The sequence below is a fragment of the Primulina tabacum genome, chromosome 16 (genome assembly GCF_025594145.1).
Source record: "Primulina tabacum isolate GXHZ01 chromosome 16, ASM2559414v2, whole genome shotgun sequence".
In the NCBI taxonomy this organism is placed as follows: Eukaryota; Viridiplantae; Streptophyta; class Magnoliopsida; order Lamiales; family Gesneriaceae; genus Primulina; species Primulina tabacum.
The window spans coordinates 5001730-5016761 of record NC_134565.1 but is presented as its reverse complement, the minus strand read 5'-3'; the positions used below and the strand labels follow the sequence as shown (position 1 = coordinate 5016761).

General features: G+C 38.5%; 1 long non-coding RNA gene across 3 annotated transcripts in view; it reads right to left on the bottom strand.

Annotated features, from left to right (window-relative positions):
- The window catches only part of LOC142529526 (uncharacterized), a 116483-nt gene extending 109859 nt beyond the window's left edge, over window positions 1-6624 (bottom strand). Inside the window, exons 1-5 of one of the 3 annotated variants that reach the window (XR_012815917.1) lie at window positions 6376-6624; window positions 6188-6251; window positions 6010-6033; window positions 5793-5841; window positions 4974-5081 (exon numbers count right to left, since the gene is read on the bottom strand). This is a non-coding gene — a long non-coding RNA (uncharacterized LOC142529526). Of the gene's footprint in view, window positions 1-4866; window positions 5082-5792; window positions 5842-6009; window positions 6034-6172; window positions 6252-6375 lie in introns of those variants that run through there. The other 2 variants (XR_012815919.1, XR_012815918.1) reach the window with 2 other exon arrangements.
- Window positions 6625-15032: the final 8408 nt, after the last annotated feature.

Genomic DNA, 15032 nt, shown 5'->3' with positions numbered 1-15032 from the left:
TTTAGAAAACAGATAGAATGTCTGTCTTTTTGATAAAACAACAAGTCTACTGGTTTTAGCAGTAGACGTTACCATAAAACGACAAACTCTCTTCTGTTTTTCTTTTAGCAACCGCCTCGGACAGCCCGCCATTTTTTTAAAAAAAAAAAATTTGAAATGAGTAGAGTAACTGACACACCTGTTTCTCTCTCTATATCAACCTTAAACATATCGACACGTGTCCCTATGTTTACTGACGGATGTACATTTTGTTTTTAACCGTTCATTTTCTTTCATTGCCCTTTACGAACTCAGATTATTTCCTTGCATCTACTGCTTTCTCGCATCTACTGCAAATATACCTCTAATCTCTTTCAAACTTAGAAATGGACGCAGCTTATACTTTGAATGCTTATCAGGTGAATTTTGCATCTGTTCTCACCATTAAGGATGAGAACCTTGTTAAGATGTTCAAATCATTGGAAAAATATGGACTTCGCCAATTCTTGGAGTCGCATGCTATTATCTACAAGTCTGCTCTTCTAGATTTCTATGCCAAAGCATAAGTTGTCGAAGGAAAGATTAACTATACACAGGGAGATGCATCAATCTCCATTGATGCTGCATTTCTCAATTCCACATTCTTTCTACCGATTTCTGGACCTTCTGAGCTTTCGGATATCACAAAGGAAGAAATGTCTACTGCTTTAACCATCTTTTCAGCTACTGGTGAAGAGCTCTCACCTTCCTGCTTCAAGAAGCTACTGAAAATTGAGTACCAGGTACTCGCTGATATCGTGGCAAAAGCCTTGTTGGTTAAGGCTGGAACATTCGACAAACTGACCAAAGAAAAGGTTCAAGTGATGGTGGCCATCACTTCAGAAAAGAAAGTGGATTGGGGTCGCTTTCTGTTTTGAATTATGAAGGATATGATTCTAAGGAAAGGTACTGGATTTGCTGTGCAAATCAGTAAGATGTTGAAAGATGCTGGCTTTCCTGGCACAACAGAAGAGGATGGCTCTTCGGTCACCATGAATTATGCTGATAATGTGCTTGCCTTAAGGCCAAAGCCAACAGTTGGTGAATTTGTGGCCATAAAGAAGGAGATTGGAGAATCTCAGACTGAGGGGCAGAAGAAAATCAAAAGAAAAAGAGCTGTGGTTTTGTCTGATTCTGACAAAACGGAATCTGGAGAATCAGCAGCACCCACTCAACAAGCTTCACTGCCTCCCACCCCATCCAAGAAGAAGCCTCGCACCACCATCCGCATCAAGAAAACAGCAGCTCTTGCTGAATTAGAGAATGTTCCTCTTCGACAAGTTTTTCCACTAGTTGTCCCATCCACCAAAGTTAAGCCGTTGAATCAGGGCCTTCAACTGCTCCAAGTTTCAGACCAACTTCTGGTGTGGTCATTAGAGAATCTGCTACTGGTTCTTCTGCTTTTAAACCAGTAGTCCCTGCTACTTCTGAAAAAGGGAAAGAAAAGATTACTAAGTTGTCTCAGTCACCGGTGGCAACATCAACCATTCAAACAGCAATTGATCTTCATCTGGAAGAAATTGATAATTCAACCAGAGAAGACATGAAATTCTTTGACGATTGGCTCAAGAAGCCATCAATCGCCGAAGCTACATTCTGGATAAAATCAAACAACAGAAGATAGACACCATTCTAACAACGTTGAAGTCAAATTTTGACTCTACTGGTCCTACTGCTTTTCATGATCAGAATGGCATTCAAATTTTGTCGGAGCAGCTGACAATTCTATCTGAGCAAATTGTTACTAAGGAAAAGGCCTTTTCTCAGCCTCCAAAATTCAGTGTCACCACTGTCCCCACCATTTTGAAGACTCAGTCAGTTGAGGAACCGGCCAAAGCTTCTTCTGAAGTCAAGGTCTCTAGTACTCCTGCACCTCAAGAAGTTCCTACTCAATCATCCTCTCTAATTTCTGTTCATGATCTGGCATCGGTTGATGAAGTGATCGAATCGATTGTGCAGACTCAAGCAGCACAGGATGACACAATGCCCGTTACTTCTACCTCTGATGATCATCCTCCAGTCCAATCCATTCCAGAATCTGCAACTGCTACTGCCACTGCTACTGTTACGGCTACTGCTTCTTCATCTCTTCCAGAGCTTGAGCATTTTTCAGAAGCTCATCAAGCTGAAATGGCAACTTTGTTGCATACTTCACCGTCTACTGTTGAGCCACAAGCCATACCTGAACCTGCTGCTGATTTGCAGCAACCAGAAGAAAGGCCAACAGATCAATCTACTGCTTCAGAAGGACCTTCTGCTGAACCAGAACCAGCAACTTATCTGGGCGAATGGATGACTTAATTGCTAGGGTCATTGCCGATGATGCCAAAAAGGGGGAAGAAGATAGAACTGGAGATAGAACTGGAGCGAGTAGCAGCAGACCTCGTTCTTCTGGAAGGGATCAAAATCCAGATGAAGCTACTTTCGGAGATATTGGAACAAATTAGTTTTATTTTCTTGTCTTAACTAATTTGTGCTTTACGTGATTTTTCTGGATAATAACTGTTTTTATCTGCTTCGTAATCTGTTTTATCTATTCATCTTAACGTCTAAGGAACATCTAGGTTTTGGCATCACCACAAAGGGGGAAATTGTTAGACTTAAATTTGTTGTGGAGATGCTAGTAAAAGTGAAGATGCTAGTAAAAACCAGTAGATGCTGGCTTAGTACAAAACCAGTAGATGTAAAATAGCAGAAAACCAGAAGCACTTGTATCGAGCTAAAGACCAGTAGCAGCACTTGTCAAGTACTGCTTCTTAGCTAAAATCATAACTAGAAGGGATACAAAACTCAATATATACACTAACAGAATTTTGCGTATCTCAAAGTCTTTAAATATTACCGTTGATCTATTAACGTGATACTAGCATTTATTGCTTCATTAAATGCCATTAAATGTTGTACGAAAACATTTAAGACGGTTTACCATTTTTAGTATAAACTGAGACTGATTGCTTTGATGTATTCTGCAGGGTCCATTTTCGGCAATAAAGTTGAACCACTGAAAAGTCAAAAGAGCCATTCAGATTTTAACGTTGGATAAAGTCTATATATATGGAGACGAAGCACTTTTCAAGAGAGAAGGGGAACGAATCTAAATCAAAGAATATCATTTGAGCATCGCTAGAACTTTCAGTCATCCCAAAAGCTCAACACTGAAAAAGCAGCACACGCTTCATTGCATACTCTTGATCATTGAGATCATATTGTGCTAGCTATTTTCGTTAAATCTTCTCAAGCTATTCACTTCACTATTTCATTGATAGAAGAATTTGTAACTGGAAAAGAGTCTTTTCCAGAACTTAAGATCATTAAAGAAGTTGAGTTGTAAAACTAAGAGTTTCGATAGGCGAAGGGTAAGTCCTGTTGAAGTGGGTGTGTACAACTGTTGTATTGTATTCACCAAAGTCTTTTAGTGATACCTTCTGGAAACAGAAGAAGGGGAGACGTAGAAGATTCATCTTCGAACTTCCAGAAACAAACCTTGTGCCATCTACTGTTTTTCTGTTTCACTATTTTTCACTTACTAACCAACAGATCGTTTCCGCACATTATCTTGTAATCTGCTGGTCTTTAAACTTGAACAAGAATCTGCTAGTATCTTTAACAGGATTCTAGCACATCATTTCGAAAAATCGGTTAAGTTTGCCATTGAGTTTATTCAATCCCCCCCTTCTAAACTCAACCCGATCCTCAACAATTAAATTAAATTTAATGATTAATTAATATAAAAGTTACGTATTTTGTGTTAGTGAATTTGTATCGTTTGATATATTTTTTTAAACAAGATTTTTTACAATTTTTTAGGCAAATTTTATTTTACTATTATTAATGTTATTATTGTATTATCAATTTTGTAATTATTAGTTCATTATCTAATTAATTTAAGTGAGATTTATTGTATTTGTCAAAACATAACACTTTTATAAATAAAACACTATAAAAAGTTGTCAGATAATTGGTGGGTGTAAATTACATACATTATTAAAAACTTTATCAACAATTATATATATATAAATATTTAAAGGATACATGTTTTACTTATATTTTCTAATCGAATGTTAAATATCAAAATTTATAACTTCCCAATAAAGCAGAACCATACACAAAATTAAGAACGAATGATGTTAAAGAGCAATATAGTTAGAACTAAATCAGAAATTAATTAATCTGATGGAAAAGAAAAAAAAACATGTTTGTCCAAACACAGTCTAATTTCATTGCATCTAAGTTAAATTTAATAATTAATTAATATAAAAGTGTTATGTATTTTGTTTAGTGAATTTGTATCGTTTGATACATTGTTTTTTTTTTTTACAAGATTTTATACATTTTTTTACTCAAATTTTATTTTTATTTAAATTATTTTTATTATTATAGTTATTATTTTATAAATTTTGTAATTATTGGTTCATTATCGAATTAATTTCACTGACATTTATTTAATATAAAAGTGTTATATATTTTTTTTAGTGAATTTGTATTGTTTAATATAAAAGTGTTATATATTTTTTACTCAAATTTTATTTTTATTCAAATTATTATTGTTATTATTGTTATTGTGAGGCCCATTTACTCTAATGACAATTAATGATCTAACAATAATGGTTTGACTTAAAACTGCAGCGGAAAAAGGTTTAAAATATTTTAAAACGGACCTCAGGGCCTAGAATTCGGCATGACATCCCCGTAAATAAGACATCCCGAAAAACTTAAGCAGCAATTTATATCAAAATATACTCCCAGTAGAGTCATTAAAACAAAACCGAAGTTAAACAACCTATAGCCGCACTGGCCAGGACTAAACAGAAATTAAAACTTATCAAATACCAGATCATAAACATCACAGAGTCGACTCATAACGTCACAAAACAACCAAATACTACTACAAATACACGGGGCATCTCCCCGGCAAATAAAGTAAATTACAAGACTGAAACAAACTTAAGACATACATATAGACTAACTGGGAGACTCCACTGAACAGAACCAAGCAATCCAACCTCAATCCCGAGCTCCACTGGCGGAACCTCGGCCTGATGCTGCAAAACGACTCGGGAGATCTACCATGGTGCCCAAAAACAACCACAGCAGCCCCCCAGTAAGCAACTGAGGTTAGGATTCTGGTATGAAACAGTCCAACAATAACATAAATCATGCATAATCATATAATGAAATGTAATATGCAATGCATGAAAGGCTCAAGGAATACTCGGGATAACAGGAGCCAACAAACGGTACGATAACAACTGGAGTAATGCTCGAGCAACAACACAGGAGAGCTACATCGTCATACAGCTAAACCGCCCTTCCAAGTATGCGAGGTATGCCAAGCTGTGCTGAAATAACACCACTGACTCGGCCTCCATACAGCTGATACGATATAACAGGATGGTACAACATAACGAATTAGATGACACAACCCCAACGCTCACTTCAAAAGACTGCACTAACCACGGGATTGTTCAATCACATCTACGGTCTCATGTTTATAGGCCTATCAGCCACACAATGATCCCGAGATAAACAACAGTGCCAGATAACAACGGATATCAACAATGGCTAACAAGAACGATAGGACTCAACATGAATGTCATAATTGTATGCCCGATGCTAAATGCCAATAATATGTCATAATAATAAACATATATCACAACGAAGGCATTTAAGAATTTACAATAGTCAATAAATCATAAACACGATCCATGTAACACAGAATGACAATTAAACATAATTTATGTTTTACCGTCGTATATTACCGAGCTGTAACATACCTATACCACAAAAATGATCTTCAAGAATGATCAACTGAACTCTCTTAGCCTAAAATAATAAAATAAGCCGAATAATTCCACAACTCATCATTATTTACATTCCAACCATTATCAACTCGATAAACCTTAGATTAATTCCAATGATAACAACCATACTATAACTTCTTTAAATATAACACAACAATTCGACATAATTAATAGGATCGCCAAAATATACCTCGAAGATTTCCAATGACCGAACCTACAACAATTATCCAATAAATATGTCAATAAAACGCTATTCGAACGACGAAAACAATTTAAATCGAAATGGGTAAAAATCCAAATTTCGGCAGCCTACTATCACGCTTAGAAGCTGAAATTTCGGACTAGGAACTCACAAGGTTGAAGTTTACTCTAGTCGCTAGCGGTCTCGAGGCGATAACCCATTGGAAACTCGTCGGAGTTACTGTTCACGAGCTGAAAAATTCACAAAACTAGCTGGAAAAATTCAGAAAGCGAGCTGGAGTTAAATGGAAATCACAAGGCTTAAAACCCACTCCAACACACAACAAAATTCCAAGGAACTAAACTTAAATCTCACCTAAATCGAACCAACAGCAGCAGCTACGAACATGCCTCGATTTGGGCTGAAACGAGCATCAAAAGTAGCGATTCATGGTTCAAAATGAAGCTACTGAAGTAAGGAAGAAAACCCCTCAAACCGTTCGAGATTTTGACGCCGGACGGGAAAGTTATGGCTTCTCAAATTTGAAGGTGTTGAAAGTGACGGGAATTGGGTTGAGGGAAATGGGTTTTCTTCTTCTCTCTTTCCTTTTTCCTTCTTTTAAAGGTAAGTTGTGTGGATGTGTATATATATATATATATATTTATTTTTATATATATTGTGTATTTGGTTACTAAAATAGTAACTCAAGCCAATCTATCCCAATCTATATTTATTTTGATCTAGTGTGTTATTTAAACTCTATATGTATTTTATATCGTTAAATTCTCTGATATTTTAAAATACATATTTCTAACACACTTCTTGAATTTATTTGGCATAAATAATTATTTTAATTTACAACTCAATAATTATTCTAATTATGCCAAATTACCGGATAATTAATTACAGGGTCTTACAGTTATTATCAATTTTGTAATTATTGGTTCATTATCGAATTAATTTCAGTGACATTTATTTAATATAAAAGTGTTATTTATTTTGTTTAGTGAATTTGTATCGTTTGATACATTGTTTTTTTACAAGATTTTATACATTTTTTTTACTCAAATTTTATTTTTATTTAAATTATTTTTATTATTATTGTTATTATTTTTATTATCAATTTTGTAATATTGGTTCATTATCGAATTAATTTCAGTGACATTTATTGTATTTGTCAAAACGTAACACTTATATAAATAAAATATTATAAAAAATTGTCAGACAATAAGGGATACATGTTTTATTTATATTATTTAATCGAATGTTAAATATCAAAATTTATAACTTCCCAATAAAGCAGAACCATACACAAAATTATGAACAAATGGTGTTAAAGAGCAATATAGTTATAACTAAATCAGAAATTAATTAATCTAACGGAAAAGAAAAAAAATGTATGTCCAAACACAGTCTAATTTCATTGCATCTAAGTTAACATTGATATTTATATTGGATTTGACCGCTACAGTTTATTATCATTCAATGTATTTTCGTTATCATATACAAACTATAACTTTGCTCAATAGCCATAATAAACATGATGATGATGAATCTGACCAGGGTCTTCTCGCCTGACCAGGGTCATCTTTTTCGACCAAGGTTCATGTCACCCGACCAAGGTTCATCTAGCTCGACCAGGGTTCGGGTCACCTGACCAGGGTCATTTCGCCCCGATCGACCTGGGTTTAGTTCACCTAACCAGTGGCCATCTCGCTCTACTAGGGCCATCTCGCTCGATCAAAATTCATCTTCCCCAACAATGGTTCAGGTCACCCGACCAGAGTTCATCTCCTCGACCAGGGTTCATCTCACCTATTCAAAAGGAAAGATCTTTCTAGATTGGGTTCTTTCCCACTTGGGCCGATCGCAAGGAGACGGGCCTGTCAGTATTGGTCACCATTCCTCGAAATCATTGGCTTGACAATCAGTACCCTTGACAAGACTAGAATAATATGGGTCGCCATGCCTACTGACAAAGGATAGGGTGTGGGCAGATGTCTAATAAAAAACAATGTCCAGACACCATAATCGAGGTCATATTCTTTTCTATAATTACACAGGTTTTCTCATTACTTTGTTACATGAGATATTGCATTATATTGTATTTAGTAAATTCTCTCTCTACCTAGTGAACCCAGTACTGACTTGAGCGCGAAGTGAACACATTGAAAACCCTTCCGACGCCCTACTGAAATTTTATTGTTGAGTGTGTACAGATTTTCTGACCCGAGCTCACCCCATCAGGCCAAGCAAGACCCATCCCACCAGCCACCCGGGCTCATCTCATCAAGCCTGGTCATCCAGTCTCATCTCACCTTGCATGGCCAGATCACCTCGGCTTATCCCATCAGATCAGACCAAGCCTATCCCACCAAGCCAGGTCAGGCCATCATGGCCCATCTCACCAGGCCAGGTCAGGCCACCCACGCTCATCCCATCAGGCCAAGCCAGACCCATCCTACGGGAAACTCGGGCTCATCTCACCATGCCAAACACCCAAGCTCATCTCATCAGGCCAAGTCAGGCCCATCTTACAAAGCCAGACCACCCGAGCTCGTCCCATCAGGCTAGGACAGACTCATCTCATCAAGTAAAAAATCTTCATATACAAAGTACACTTCTTTGCTCATTAGATTGTCGCTCAACTCACCTAATCTATCTAGACATCATCTTTAGCATCGTATAAGGAAAATCGATCTATAGACGTAGATACGATTTTAATTCAAATATAAGCCCAAAGAGATGAGGCCCGAACACCTTATTCTAAGCCCGAGACATGAGGCCCCGACACCTTATCTAAGCCTAGGAGAAATGAGGCCCCATCACTTTATTCTAAACCCAAGAAACATGAGACTCCGACACCTTATCTAAGCTTGGGAGGAATGAGCTCCCTACACCTTAGTCTAAGCCCGGGAGGCATGAGGCCCCAACATTTTATCTAAGCTCGGGAGACATGTGGCCCCAGAATCCTTCTAAGTTCGGGAGGCATGAGGTCCCGACACTTTATTAAACCTACGAGATATGAGGCCCCGACATGTTATCTAAGCCCGGGAGACATGAGACTCCGACATTTTATTCAAAGCTCGGGAGAAATGAGTAACTGACACCTTATCTAAGCCCGGGAGACATGAGGCTCTTGCTCCATATTCTAAGTCCGGGAGCCAGAGGCCCAAGTACAATATTAAAAACTTTATCAACAATTATATATATTTTTAAGGGATACATGTTTTACTTATTATCTAATCGAATATTAAATATCAAATTTTAAAACTTCCTAATAAAGCATATCCGAACACAAAATTATAAACAAATGGTGTTAAAGAGCAATATAATTAGAACTAAATCAGAAATTAATTAATGTAATGGAAAAGAAAATAAAATACATGTTTGTCCAAACAATGCCTAATTTCATTGCACCTAAGTTAACATTGATTTTTAAATCGGATTTGACAGCTACAGTTTATTATCATTCAATGTATTTTCGTTAAGTTTAATCGTATACAAACTACAACTTTTCTCAATAGCCATAATAAACATCATGATGATAATGATGAACCCGACCAGGTCTTCTCGCCTTACCAGGGTCGTCTTCTTTGACTAGGGTTCAGGTCACCCGGTCAGGGTTCGTCTAGCCCGACTAGGGTTCAGGTCACCTGACCAGGGTCATCTCACTTCAACCATGGTTCATCTTGCCCAACCTGGGTTCAGGTCACCCGACTAGGGTTCATCTCTCCCGACCAAGGTCATCTCGGTCGCCAAAATTCATCTTTCATGGTTCATGTCACCCGACCAGAGTTCATCTCCCTCGACCAGGGTTCATCTCGCCCTACTAGGGTTCATCTCACTTAATCACAGGGAAAGATCTTTCTAGATCGGGTTCCTTCCCACTAGGGCCGATCGCAAGGAGACGTGCCCGCCAATATGGGTCACCATGCCTCGAAATCATTAGCTTGACAATTAATACCCTTGACAATACCAGAACAGTATGGGCCGCAAAGCTTGCTGACAAAGGACAAGGTATGGGTATATGTCTAATAAGAAACAGTGTTCAGACACCATAATCGATATCATATTCTCCCCTATAAATACCCAGATTTGCTCATTCATTTGTTTCATGAGATATTGCATTCAATAAATTCTCTCTCTGCCTAGTGAACAATGTACTGACTTGAGTGTCGGAGTGACCACATTGGAAACCTTTCTGACGCCCTATGGACATTTTGTTATTGAGTGTGTACATATCGTCTGACCCGAGCTCACCACATCAGGCCAAGCCAGACTCATCCCACCAGGCCACCCGAGCTTTTCTATCAGGCCAGGTTATCCAGGCTCATCTCACCTTGTCAGGCTAGGTCACCTCGGCTCATCCCATCAGATTAGACCAAGCCTATCCCACCAGGTCAGGTCAGGCCAACAAGGCCCATCTCACCAGGCCAAGTAAGGAAAGGTCACCCAAGCTCATCCCATCAGGCTAAGCCAGACCCATCCAACAGGCCAGTATGGCTCATCTCACCACGAAAGACACCCGTGCTCATCCCATTAGGCCAGGTCAGGCTCATTCCACAAAGCCAGTCCACTCGGACTCGTCCTATCAAGCTAGGCCAGACTAATCTCACCAAGTCAAAAATCTTCACATGGAAAGTATACTTCTCTGCTCATTAGATTGCTCACCTAGCTTACCCAATCTACCCGGAAATCATCATCATCATCTTATGTGGGAAATCCGATCTATAGACATAGATACGATTTCATTGAAATATAAGCCCGGAGACATGAGGTCCCGACACCTTATTCTAAGCCTGGGAAAGATGAGGCCTGGACACTTTATCTAAACCTCGGAGAAATGAGGCCCCATTACCTTATTCTAATCCCAAGAGACACGAGTCCCCGACACCTTATCTAAGCCCGAGAGCAATGAGGTCCTGACACCTTAGTCTAAGTCCGGAAGGCATGAGGCCCTGACTTTTTATCTAAGCTCTGGAGACATGTGGCCTCAGAATCTTTCTAAGTTCGAGAGGCATGAGATCCCGACACTTTATCTAAGCCTGAGATATATGATGCCCTGGCACGTTATCTAAGCCCGAAAGACATGAGGCTCCGACACTTTATTCTAAGCGCGAGAGACATGAGTCACAGCACCTTATCTAAGCCCGGGAGACATGAGGCTCCGACACCATATTCTAAGCGCGGGAGCCATGAGGCCCGAGTACCTTATCGAAATCCGAGAGTAATGAGGCTTCGACACTTATTTTAAGCCCATGCGGCATGATGTTCCAACACTTTATCTAAGACCGAGATACATGAGGCCCAACACTTTATCTCAGCTCGGGTGACATGAGACCCTAGGACCTTATTCTATGCCTTGGAGGCATGAGACCCGACATTTTATCTAAGCCCGGGGGACATGAAGCCCCGACACCTTAGCTTAAGCCCTGGAGGCATAAGGCTCCGACATTTTATCTAAGCCTGGGAGACATGAGGCCCCAACACATTATCTAAGCTTAGAAGAAGTAATGCCCCGACACTTTATTTTAAGCCCGCGAGACATAAGGGCCCGACACTTTGTCTAAGCCCAGGAGACATGAGGCATCGTCACCTTATTAATAAAGCCCGAAAGGCATCAGGGCCATGTAACTTTTCAACTCTTAGAAAATTTTACAAAGTGTTGGGGCTAACTAGTCTTCGATCAGTGGTCAAGACCGCCCTGCTAGACCGATTAACTAGCGAAAATTCAAGAAAGATTTAATGGTCTTGTCTATATTGGAGAAGTCTTCCATGTCTGCAGAGAGAAATTATTGAGCCATAAAATGAATATTTTCATAACTAACTGAACAAGTACAGTGGAGGGGTTAAGACCTAGAGTCGGATCATCATCAAAGAAAGATCAATGGTCTTGTCTAGATTGGAGAAGTCTTCCATGTCTGCAGAGAGAACATCATCCTCTTCAAATTGCTCTTTTTTATTTGTAAGAGCCGATCGTAAAACAAGAATTAACTATCTTCTCGACGGAGTCCAAGCATGACTAATCGGAGAGTGAGTAACCCCACTATTTAAAAAGATAGTAGTGATGCCATGAAAATGTCCGGGTCATCCTTGGACTCGAGTAAGAAGAAAGGAGCAAAGCATGATCAGATTCCAAGTTGCTCCCTAAAAACTAAGTAGATCACATCTAGAAGTTAGCCAGGATTCATGTCACTTGACCAGGGTCATCTTGCCTCACTATAGTTCATCTTCTTCAACCAAGATTCAGATCACCCGACCAAGGTTCATATCGTCCGACCAGGGTTCATCTCGTCCGACCAAGGTTCATCTACCTCGGTCAGGGTTCATGTCACTCGATCAGGGTTCATCTCATCTGAACAGGGTCCAGGTCACTCGACTAGGGTCATCTCACCTGACTAGGGTTCATTTTTGCCAACTAAGGTTCAGGTCACCTGATCAGGGTCATCTCGCCCGAGCAGAGTTCATCTTCCTCGACCAAAGTTCATGTCACCCGATCAGGGTTCAGGTCACCAGACCAGGGTCATCTCGTCTGACCAGGGTTCATCTCGCCCAACCAAGGTCATCACGCTCGACCAAGGTTCATCTTCCTCGACCAGGTTTTAGGTCACCTGAACAGAGCCTTGGTAGGTGGATTCGACAAGGACTCTTCTCCACTTCTTACTTCCAATTCAAACTCATAAGCTTTCAAATCCGCAAACAAGTCATGTAGCTCCAACTTGTCCAGATCTTTTGAGACTCTCATAGCCATTGTCTTAACATCTCATTCCCTGGGTAAGCTTTCATCACTTTGAGTGTCACTTCTCTATTGCCAAGTTCCTTTCCCAAAGCTGCTAGTTCATTTTCTAATCTGCTGAATCGCTCATCAAATTCACTTGAGTTTCTCCTGCTTTCATCTTAAGATTTTCAAACTTTTGCATTGCCACGGACAGCTTGTTTTCCTTTGTCTGTTCATTTCCTTCACAAATTTGGATGAGTTTCTCCCAGATCTCTTTTGCTGTAGGACACATTTTGATTTTTCTGAATGTATTCTTGTCAATTGTTTTGTAAAGACTATCCTTAGCAACATTGTCTAGATTTTCTTTGTTCTTGAACTCGCTTGTCCATTCATTTCTTTGCTTTTCAACCATTTGTGGTGCACCTTCAGTATCAGCAATAGCTATATTAAGCTTTAGATTTTTCAAGGGACCATCTGTGATGACAAACCACATATCATCGTCTTGGGCTGCAGGATGGGCTTGCATCTTAATGTTCCAATCATCAAAATCCTCCTTTGATAACATAGGGACTTTGCTGAAATGTTTCATTTCTGTTGTAGATTTTAAGAACAAGAATAACCTGCTCTGATACCACTTGTTGGGGATCGATTTAGAGTTTAGAGGGGGGATGAATAAACTCGTTCCTTTCTTTGACGTATTTGCAAATGTGCTAGAATCCTGTTAGAGATTATAGCTTACTTTGTTCTAATATATTTCCAGCAGATCACAATAACTTGTGCGGAAACGATCTGATGGTTTGAAGTGAAAAAAATAAAACAGTAGGCAGTAGACAATAGTTGTTTCTGAAAGTTCGAAGACGAAATATTCTACGTCTCTCCTTCTTCTGTTTCCAGAAGGTATCACTAAAAGACTTTGTTTTTTACAATACAACTCTTGTACACACCCACTTCAATAGGACTTATACTTCGCCTACTGAAATTCTTAGTTTCACAACACGATATAATGAATACAACAATGTTCTGGAAAAGACTCTTTTCCATATTACAAACTCTTCTTTGTAGGAAGTAATAAGGTGAATATCATGTGAAAAGATAAAGAAACAGCAGCACAAGACGATCTCCGAGGATCAGATATCTGCTATAAAGAATGTGCTGCTTTTCTTTATATTGAGTTTGAAGATAAAGAGTAGTTCTTGATTCCTCAAAACAACGTTGGAATGATAGACAGAGAATGTGTTCCTTGTTAATAATAACTGTTCTCGTCTATATTAGATTGATCCTTTAATATATAGAAACCTTGAATCCAAAGTTTATAAACAAAACGGCTTCTTTGACTCTGAGTGAATCAGCTTTATCACCGAAAAAGGGTCATGCAAAAAGCTTCAGAATAATCAGTCTTTGTTTTATACCAAAACTAGTAAGGCGTGTTAAATGTCTTCGTATAGCATTAAATGGTGCAATTAATACTAGTACTATCAGAGGTAACGGTAATATGAAGACTTGTAACGATCAAACGAAAGTCGTTAAGTTCTGCTTTTGATTTAGCTACGTTCTGCTTTTGCTACGTTAAGTTTAGCTAAGAAAAACTCGATAAGTACTGCTTCTGTTTTAGCGAAACGAGTGCTTCTGCTATTTATATTTTTCTCTATTTTTACTATCATCACCTACAGGTTTTGACTCTCATCACCACAATTAAAGTAAGTATAACAAACTAAAATCTTGTACACAGAACAATTTAGTTGTTCTGCTGTCAGTTGAATTCAAAACCCTGCAAGCTGCTTAAAACAACAAAGTTAATGAGTCGAAAGAAGTGGCTACAATGTTAGTTACAGAGCCAAGAATCTTTTCTCTTCTCATGTCAAACGCATAGAATATTTAAGAGGATTTTGAAATCCATTTTAAATAACATTTTAAAACATATTTTAAAATATCATTTTTCAAATATCCTTCATAGAACAACTAGCTCTGATACCAATTAAAGGATCGCTTGTTGGGCACCGTGAGGTGCTTCAAACAAAATATTCTCCAAGAGCTGCAATAGCTCATGTTCTAAGAATGTGTACACCGATGAATAAAATCGAGTTTGGTTTTTCAAACCAAGCGGAAGACACTCGAAATAATCATTCGTTAAGGAACACATATATGTTTTGTATCCTGTGCATCTGAATAACTGAAAACTACATAGGATCAGTTCTGACTTATATCAGTTCAGTTATAGATAGAACTGAACTGATATCAGCTGAACTGATCAAATCAGTTAAGAGCAAAAACAAGCAGTTTAACAAAAATAACAAAAGATATGTTTATGAAT